Genomic DNA, 11,120 nt, shown 5'->3' with positions numbered 1-11,120 from the left:
ACCCCAGAGGCAGCATCGATCGACTTCAGTTAGCAGCAGTAGCGAAGGAATTGCTCCATCGGGTTCAGTTAACAGCCATCGATCGATCGCTCGGTTTCAGTAACGCGTAGCCTGCAGTGCAATCGCTCGGGTTCAGTTAGAGCCTAACGCCTCGCTCGGGTTTAGTTAGAGCCAACGCCTCTCACACACGCGCGTACGTACGAGAGAAACGTGCATCGCTCGGCCCCCGACCTCCCACCGTAACCGGCAACTCCCCAAAATTTTCCTCGCCCTCGCTTCTACCACGGTTTTTTCCATCATGGACGGCCCAAAGAATGTCATGCAGCTGCGTCTCCGGCCCGCCCAGGACGAAAAGCCCATTTTCTGTCATGTTCTTTTGTCATAGAAGTAGGAGCCCACCACATCTATGATGATACCGGGTTTTGTCATAATTATCGTCATAGAAGTGTCATATGTATGACAGAAAAAAATTTCGTTCGGCCCAAAATGTCACGGATGTGTCTTTTTTTGTAGTGTATCACTCATGCTCATATAGGACTACCTCTCTGGACCTATACGCGTTCATCGTCTCTCAGGTATCTCTCATGCTACCTGTATGTCGACAATGATCTTTTATCTTTGTAACACACTGACGATACTCTCTCCCTGGACCTTCATCACTCTTTCTCTCTCTAAGTATATCTCGCTCCCTGCTATGTGTCTCTAACTATGATTCTCCATGTGGAATCTCTTTCTCTCACACAAACACAAAACTTTGTCTCCCGGGGTCTCATTTCTCTCTACTATTCCCATGTGTGCCACTCGCACACCCCTCATACAGATATGTCTTTCGCTCCTTAGATATGAGAACCTACGACTCTTCCTCTTAAATATCTCTTTCTCAAACACAAACACAAACTCTGTCTCCCACGGTCTCATATTTCTCCATTATTCTCTTGTATGCCGCTCACACACACTCTCTCTCCCTAGATATATCTTGCTTCCCTCATATGTCTCTCTAGCTATCACTCTCGTTGTGAAATATCTTTCTCTCTCGCGGACACAAAACTCCATCTCTCAGGATCTCATTTCTCTCCGATATCTGTTTGTATGTGACTCACATGCACCCTCTCTCTATCTTTCTCACACCCACACACATAACTCAGCCTTCTGATCCACTCGACTCCTATCTCTAACGCACACTAGCTAGCATCTTTATCTTTCTATTTATCTGTTTCTCCATCAACCTTCTTTCTCGCCCTCACTCTTGATTCCTATCACGCACACTACATATGTTTCTCTCTACATGCAGTTAAGTGCCCTCTCACACACATATATAACTTCACCCTCTGAACCACCCGGCAGTCATCTCCAACACCCAAACTAGTTAATGTCCCTCTAGCTAGCATCTCCATCTCTGTATCTATCTGTAGTTTCCCCGTCAACATTTCTTTCTCGCACGGAGTCTTGCTTCCTATCACCCACACTATATATGTCTCTCCATACATATGCATTTATAGGTTGATATCTTTTGCACAATCGTTGTGCTTCACTCCCTCTGCTCGCCATAGATGCATGCTCCAGCCCACGCCACTATCTCTTAAAGACAAAAATACATGATCAATTGTCGGGCCTTCTTCCCTGCATTCTCACATGCATGCATATTGTCATACCGATCCGTCTCTGCCATGTCGTTGATCTTATGACTTATGTCTTCTTTCTTTTTGTTGGGGAACGTAGCAGAAATTCAAAATTTTCCTACGAGTCACCAAGATCAATCTATGGAGAGACTAGCAACGAGGGGAAGGAGAGTGCATCTACATACCCTTGTAGATCGCTAAGCGGAAGCGTTCAAGAGAATGGGGTTGAAGGAGTCGTACTCGTCGTGATCCAAATCACCGGAGATCCTAGTGCCGAACGGACGACACCTCCGCGTTCAACACACGTACAGCCCGGTGACGCCTCCCATGCCTTGATCCAGCAAGGAGAGAGGGAGAGGTTGAGGAAGACTCCATCCAGCAACAGCACGATGGCGTGGTGGTGGTGGAGGAGCGTGGCAATCCTGCAGGGCTTCGCCAAGCACCGCGGGAGAGGAGGAGGACTTGGGAGAGGGGAAGGGCTGCGCCAGAACTTCATGTGAAGCTCCCATGCGCCTCCCCACTATATATAGGGGTGGAGGGGCTGGTTTCTTGCCCTCCAAGTCCATTGGGGCGTTGTCAAAGGTGGGAGGAAAGAAATCCCATCATTTCCTTCCCCACCGATTGTTATCCCCCCTTTTTAGGGATCTTGATCTTATCCCTTCGGGATATGATCTTATTCCTTCTAAGCGGGGATCTTGGTGTGCTTAGACCAGGGGTGTGGGGCCTTGCCCCCACTACCCACGTTCATGTGGGTCCCCCCATGCAGGTGGGCCCCACTCCGGAACCTTCTAGAACCTTCTCGGTACAATACCGAAAAATCCCGAACATTTTCCGGTGGCCAAAATAGGACTTCCCATATATAAATCTTTACCTCCGGACCTTTCCGGAACTCCTCGTGATGTCCGGGATCTCATCCGGGACTCCGAACAACATTCGGTAACCACATACAAACTTCCTTCATAACCCTAGCGTCATCGAACCTTAAGTGTGTAGACCCTACGGGTTCGGGAGACATGTAGACATGACCGAGACGTTCTCCGGTCAATAACCAACAGCGGGATCTGGATACCCATGTTGGCTCCCACATGTTCCACGATGATCTCATCGGATGAACCACGATGTCAAGGACTCAATCAATCCCGTATACAATTCTCTTTGTCTAGCGGTATTGTACTTGCCCGAGATTCGATCGTCGGTATGCCGATACCTTGTTCAATCTCGTTACTGGCAAGTCTCTTTACTCGTTCCGTAACACATCATCCGGTGATCAACCGTTTGATCACATTGTGCACATTATGATGATGTCCTACCGAGTGGGCCCAGAGATACCTCTCCGTCACACGGAGTGACAAATCCCAGTCTCAATTCGTGCCAACGCAACAGACACTTTCGGAGATACCTGTAGTGCACCTTTATAGCCACCCAGTTACGTTGTGATGTTTGGTACACCCAAAGCATTCCTACGGTATCCGGGAGTTGCACAATCTCATGGTCTAAGGAAAAGATACTTGACATTAGAAAAGCTTTAGCATACGAACTACACGATCTCTGTGCTAGGCTTAGGATTGGGTCTTGTCCATCACATCATTCTCCTAATGATATGATCCCGTCATCAATGACATCCAATGTCCATGGTCAGGAAACCATAACCATCTATTGATCAACGAGCTAGTCAACTAGAGGCTTACTAGGGACATGGTGTTGTCTATGTATCCACATAAGTATCTGAGTTTCCTATCAATACAAGTATAGCATGGATAATAAACGATTATCATGAACAAGGAAATATAATAATAACTAATTTATTATTGCCTCTAGGGCATATTTCCAACAGTCTCCCACTTGCACTAGAGTCAATAATCTAGTTCACATCGCCATGTGATTAACACTCACACGTCACATCGCCATGTGACCAACATCCAAAGAGTTTACTAGTGTCATTAAACTAGTTCACATCATCATGTGATTAAGACTCAATGAGTTCTGGAGTTTGATCATGTTTTGCTTGTGAGAGAAGTTTTAGTCAACGGGTCTGCAATATTCAGATCCGTATGTACTTCGCAAATCTCTAGGTCATATTGTAAATGCTGCTTCCACGCTCCACTTGGAGCTATTCCAAATGGTCGCTCCACTATACGTATCCGGTTTGCTACTCAGAGTCATTCGGATAGGTGTTAAAGCTTGCATCGTCCTAACCCTTTACGCCGAACTCTTTATCACCTCCATAATCGAGAAAAAAATCCTTATTCCTCTAAGGATAATTTTGACCACTATCTGGGGATCCACTCCTTGATCACCTTTGTACCCTCTTGCCAGACATGTGGCAAGGCACACATCAGGTGCGGTACTTAGCATAGCATACTGTAGAGCCTACGTCTAAAGCATAGGGGATGACCTTCGTCCTTTCTCTCTTTTCTGCCATGGTCGAGCTTTAAGTCTTAACTTCGTACCTTACAACTCAGGCAAGAACTCCTTCTTTGACTGATCCATCTCGAACACTTTCAAGATCATGTCAAGGTACATGCTCATTTGAAAGTATTATTAAGCATTTTGATCTATCCTTATAGATCTCGATGCTTAATGTTCAAGTAGCTTAATCCAGGTTTTCTATTGAAAAACATCTTTCAAATAACCCTATATGCTTTCCAGAAATTCTACATCATGTCTGATCATCAATATGTCAACAACATATACTCATCAGAAATTCTATAGTGCTCCCACTCACTTCTTTGGAAATACAAGTTTCTCATAAACTTTGTATAAACCTAAAATCTTTGATCATCTTATCAAAGTGCATATTCCAACTCCGAGATGCTTACTCCAGTCCATGGAAGGATCGCTGGAGCCAGCATACCTTTTAGCATCCCTAGGATCGACAAAACTTTTCTGATTGTATCACATACAACCTTTCCTTACGAAAAATGGTAAGGAAACTCGTCTTGACATCCATCTACCAGATTTCATAAATGCAGCTAATGCTAACATGATTCCGACGGACTTAAGCATCGCTACGGATGAGAAAATCTCATCGTAGTCAACTCCTTGAACTTGTGAAAAACTCTTCGCCACAAGTCGAGCTTCATAGACGGTGACATTACCGTCCACGTCCGTCTTCTTCTTAAAGATCCATTTATCTCAATGGCTTGCCGATCATCGGGCAAGTCCACCAAAGTCCATGCTTTGTTCTGATACATGGATCCTATCTCGGATTTCATGGCTTCTAACCATTTGTCGGAATTTGGGCCCACCATCGCTTCTCCATAGCTCATAGGTTCATTGTTGTCTAGCAACATGACCTTCAAGACAGGATTACTGTACCACTCTGAAGTAGTACGTATCCTTGTCACCCTCCGAGGTACGGTAGTGACTTGATCCAAAAACTTCATGATCACTATCATAAGCTTCTACTTCAATTGGTGTAGGCGCCACAGGAACAACTTCCTGTGCCCTGCTACACACTTGTTGAAGTGAAGGTTCAATAACCTCATCAAGTCTCCACCATCCTCCCACTCAATTTTTGAGACAAACCTTTCCTCGAGAAAGGACCCGATTCAAGAAACAATCCCTATTGCTTTCGGATCTGAATTAGGAGGTATACCCAACTGTTTTGGTTGTCCTATGAAGATGCATTTTATCCGCTTTGGGTTCGAGCTTATCAACCTGAAACTTTTTCACATAAGCGTCGCAGCCCCAAACTTTTAAGAAACGACAACTTAGGTTTCTCCAAACCATATTTCAAACGGTGTCGTCTCAACGGAATTACGTGGTGCCCTATTTTAAAGTGAATGCGGTTGTCTCTAATGCCTAACCCATGAACGATAGTGGTAATTCGATAAGAGACATCATGGTACGCACCATATCCAATAGGGTGCAACTATGATGTTCGGACACACCATCACACTATGGTGTTCTAGGCGGTATTAATTGTGAAACAATTTCCACAATGTCTTAATTGCGTGCCAAAGCTCGTAACTCAGATACTCATCTCTATGATCATATCATAGACATTTTATCCTCTTGTCACGATGATCTTCAATTTCACTATGAAATTACTTGAACCATTCAATAATTAAGACTTGTGTTTCATCAAGTAAATATACTTAGTATCTACTCAAATCATCCGTGAAGTAAGAACATAACGATATACACTGCGTGCCTTAGCACTTATTGGACTGCACACATCAAAATGTATTACTTCCAACAAGTTGCTATCTTGTTCCATCTTACTGAAAACGAGACTTTTCAGTCATCTTGCCCATGTGGTATGATTTGCATATCTCAAGTGATTCAAAATCAAGTGAGTCCAAACGATCCATCTACATGGAGTTTCTTCATGCATATACACCAATAGACATGGTTCGCATGTCTCAAACTTTTCAAAAACGAGTGAGTCCAAAGATCCATCAACATGGAGATTCTTCATGCGTTTTACACCAATATGACTTACATGGCAGTGCCACAAGTAAGTGGTACTATCATTACTATCTTATATCTTTTGGCATGAAAATGTGTATCACTACGATCGAGATTCAATAAACCATTCCTATTAGGTGCAATACCATTGAAGGTATTATTCAAATAAACAGAGTAACCATTATTCTCCTTAAATGAATAACCGTATTGCGATAGACATAATCCAATCATGTCTATGCTCAACGCAAACACCAAATGACAATTATTCAGGTTTAATACTAATTTTGATGGTAGAGGGAGCGTGCGATGTTTGATCACATCAAACTTGGAAACACTTCCAACACACATCGTCAGCTCACCTTTAGCCAGTCTCCGTTTATTACGTAGCTCTTTTATTTCAAGTTACTAACACTTAGCAACCGAACCGGTATCTTAATACCCTGGTGCTACTAGGAGTACTAGTAAAGTACACATTAACATAATGTATATCCAATATACTTCTATCGACCTTGCCAGCCTTCTCATCTACCAAGTATCCAGGGTAATGCTGCTCCAGTGGCTGTTCCCCTTATTACAGAAGCACTTAGTCTCGGGTTTGGGTTCAACCTTGGGTTTCTTCACTAGAGCAGCAACTGATTTGCCATTTCATGAAGTATCCCTTCTTGCCCTTGCCCTTCTTGAAACTAGTGGTTTCACCAACCATCAACAATTGATTCTCCTTTTTGATTTCTACTTTCACGGTGTCAAACATCGCGAATACCTCAAGGATCATCATATCTATCCCTGATATGTTATAGTTCAACATGAAGCTCTAGCAGCTTGGTGGCAATGAATTTGGAGAAACATCACTATCTCATCTGGAAGATCAACTCCCACTCGATTCAAGTGATTGTTGCACTCAGACAATCTGATCACAAGCTCAACGATTGAGCTTTTCTCCCTTAGTTTGCCGGCTAAGAAAATCGTCGGAGGTCTTATACCTCTTGACGTGGGCACGAGCCTGAAATCCCAATTTCAGCCCTCGAAACATCTTATATGTTGCGCGACGTTTCGAAAACGTCTTTGGTGCCTCTACTCTAAACCATTTAATTGAACTATCACGTAGTTATCAAAACGTGTATGTCCGATGTTCGCAACACCCACAGACGATGTTTGGGTTCTGCACACTGAGGGGTGCATTAAGGACATAAGCTTTCTACTGATCGCATAATCGCTACTGTCAACTTTCAACTATATTTTCTCTAGGAACATATCTAAAACAGTAGAACTAAAGCGTGAGCTATGACATAATTTGCAAAGGGTCTTTTGACTATGTTCAGGATAATTAAGTTCATCTTATGAACTCCCACTCAGATAGACAGCCCTCTAGTCATCTAAGTGATTACATGATCCGAGTCAACTAGGCCGTGTCCGATCATCACGTGAGACGGACTAGTCATCATCGGTGAACATCTTCATGTTGATCGTATCCTCCATATGACTCATGCTCGACCTTTCGGTCTCTTGTGTTCCGATGCCATGTTTGTACATGCTAGGCTCATCAAGTTAACCTAAGTGTTTCGCGTGTGTAAATCTAGCTTACACCCATTGTATGTGAACGTAAGAATCTATCACACCCGATCATCACGTGGTTCTTCGAAACGACGAACTTTCGCAATGGTGCACAGTTGGGAGGAACACTTTCTTGAAATTTTAATGAGGGGTCATCTTATTTACTACCGTCGTTCTAAGAAAATAAGATGTATAAACATGATAAACATCACATGCAATCAAATAGTGACATGATATGGCCAATATCATATTGCTCCTTTTGATCTCCATCTTCGGGGCTCCATGATCATCATCGTCACCGGCATGACACCATGATCTCCATCATCATGATCTCCATCATCGTGTCTCCATGAAGTTGTCTTGCCAACTTATTACTTCTACTACTATGGCTACCGGTTAGCAATAAAGTAAAGTAATTACATGGCGTTGTTCAATGACACGCAGGTCATACAATAAATAAAGACAACTCCTATGGCTCCTGCCGGTTGTCATACTCATCGACATGCAAGTCGTGATTCCTATTACAAGAACATGATCAATCTCATACATCATATATCATTCATCACATTCTTCTTGGCCATATCACATCACATAGCATACCCTGCAAAAACAAGTTAGACGTCCTCTAATTGTTGTTTGCATGTTTTACGTGGCTGCTATGGGTTTCTAGCAAGAACGTTTCTTACCTACGCAAAAACCACAACGTGATATGTCAATTGCTATTTACCCTTCATAAGGACCCTTTTTATCGAATCTGATCCGACTAAAGTGGGAGAGTCTGGCACCCGCTAGCCACCTTATGCAACAAGTGCATGTCAGTCGGTGGAACCTGTCTCACGTAAGTGTACGTGTAAGGTCGGTCCGGGCCGCTTCATCCCACAATGCCACCGAATCAAGATTGGACTAGTAACAGTAAGCATATTGAACAAGATCAACGCCCACAACTACTTTGTGTTCTACTCGTGCAAAGAATCTACGCAATAGACCTAGCTCATGATGCCACTGTTGGGGAACGTAGCAGAAATTCAAAATTTTCCTACGAGTCACCAAGATCTATCTATGGAGAGACTAGCAACGAGGGGAAGGAGAGTGCATCTACATACCCTTGTAGATCGCTAAGCGGAAGCATTCAAGAGAACGGGGTTGAAGGAGTCGTACTCGTCGTGATCCAAATCACCGGAGATCCTAGTGCCGAACGGACGGCACCTCCGCGTTCAACACACGTACAGCCCGGTGACGTCTCCCATGCCTTGATCCAGCAAGGAGAGAGGAAGAGGTTGAGGAAGACTCCATCCAGCAACAGCACGACGGTGTGGTGGTGGCGGAGGAGCGTGGCAATCCTGCAGGGCTTCGCCAAGCACCGCGGGAGAGGAGGAGGACTTGGGAGAGGGGGAGGGCTGCGCCAGAACTTCATGTGAAGCTCCCATGCGCCTCCCCACTATATATAGGGGTGGAGGGGCTGGTTTCTTGCCCTCCAAGTCCATTGGGGCGTTGTCAAAGGTGGGAGGAAAGAAATCCCATCATTTCCTTCCCCACCGATTGTTATCCCCCCTTTTTAGGGATCTTGATCTTATCCCTTCGGGATATGATCTTATTCCTTCTAAGGGGGGATCTTGGTGCGCCTAGACCAGGGGTGTGGGGCCTTGCCCCCACTACCCACGTTCATGTGGGTCCCCCCATGCAGGTGGGCCCCACTCCGGAACCTTCTAGAACCTTTCCGGTACAATACTGAAAAATCCCGAACATTTTCCCGTGGCCAAAATAGGACTTCCCATATATAAATCTTTACCTCCGAACCATTCCGGAACTCCTCGTGACGTCCGGTATCTCATCCGGGACTCCGAACAACATTCAGTAACCACATACAAACTTCCTTTATAACCCTAGCGTCATCGAACCTTAAGTGTGTAGACCCTACGGGTTCGGGAGACATGTAGACATGACCGAGACGTTCTCCGGTCAATAACCAACGGCGGGATCTGGATACCCATGTTGGCTCCCACATGTTCCACGATGATCTCATCGGATGAACCACGATGTCAAGGACTCAATCAATCCCGTATACAATTCCCTTTGTCTAGCGGTATTGTACTTGCCCGAGATTCGATCGTCGGTATGCCGATACCTTGTTCAATCTCGTTACTGGCAAGTCTCTTTACTCGTTCCGTAACACATCATCCCGTGATCAACCCTTTGATCACATTGTGCACATTATGATGATGTCCTACCGAGTGGGCCCAGAGATACCTCTTCGTCACATGGAGTGACAAATCCCAGTCTCGATTCGTGCCAACGCAACAGACACTTTCGGAGATACCTGTAGTGCACCTTTATAGCCACCCAGTTACGTTGTGACGTTTGGTACACCCAAAGCATTCCTACGGTATCCGGGAGTTGCTCAATCTCATGGTCTAAGGAAAAGATACTTGACATTAGAAAAGCTTTAGCATACGAACTACACGATCTCTGTGCTAGGCTTAGGATTGGGTCTTGTCCATCAAATCATTCTCCTAATGATGTGATCCCGTCATCAATGACATCCAATGTCCATGGTCAGGAAACCGTAACCATCTATTGATCAACGAGCTAGTCAACTAGAGGCTTACTAGGGACATGGTGTTGTCTATGTATCCACACAAGTATCTGAGTTTCCTATCAATACAATTATAGCATGGATAATAAACGATTATCATGAACAAGGAAATATAATAATAACTAATTTATTATTGCCTCTAGGGCATATTTCCAACACTTTTATCTCGATCATGCGCGCGCACACACACACACATCCCACATATACATGTATACCTCTCACACACGCACGTTCAAGGTCTCTATGTCTCCATACATAGTTAATTACCCTCCTAACGCCACATCGAATCGTTCTCCTCTTTTGTGCACATAACTTCCACCTGGATGGGTAAGACACACACTCACACTTAACAATCTCCTTCTAGCTACCCCCCCTCCCCCCCCGTGCCACCTCTCACTCTTCCCCTATATCCCCGAAACCAATAAGACCATCCCTTTGTTTAATTCCCGCCTACATGCACCATCGATATATAGTAGTCTTCCTCGGTGTCTCTCGAACAAACACATTATCTAGATATCGACTCCTCTCACGCACACACACCTTCTCTTCCCTCTCTACGGGCATTTTCTCTCTTGCACCCCATCGTTGGTGGCCTCTGCCATACACATCACCTCTCTATGCTGATGCCATGCACACTTAAATTACATCCGCCACAGAGGACCCTGCGACACACACACACACACACGCATGCACCCCCCCACACACACTAAGACTCCATCTCTCTCTCTCTCTCTCTCTCTCTCACACACACACACACATCCCACACACACACTAAGACTCCATCTCATACACACATGCTCTAGGCGGAGCATTTGTTCCAACCACCCTTCATCCAACCTTACCCGTATGATAAACAATCACCTTTATTTACTTGCATAACATGGACAAATTCCACTTTACTTTAGTAGTCAGCAAACTTATCATCTGTACCCTTATAAAAAAAC

This window comes from Triticum dicoccoides, chromosome 3B (genome assembly GCF_002162155.2).
Source record: "Triticum dicoccoides isolate Atlit2015 ecotype Zavitan chromosome 3B, WEW_v2.0, whole genome shotgun sequence".
Classification (NCBI taxonomy): Eukaryota; Viridiplantae; Streptophyta; class Magnoliopsida; order Poales; family Poaceae; genus Triticum; species Triticum dicoccoides.
Note: the sequence above shows the minus strand (reverse complement) of the source record.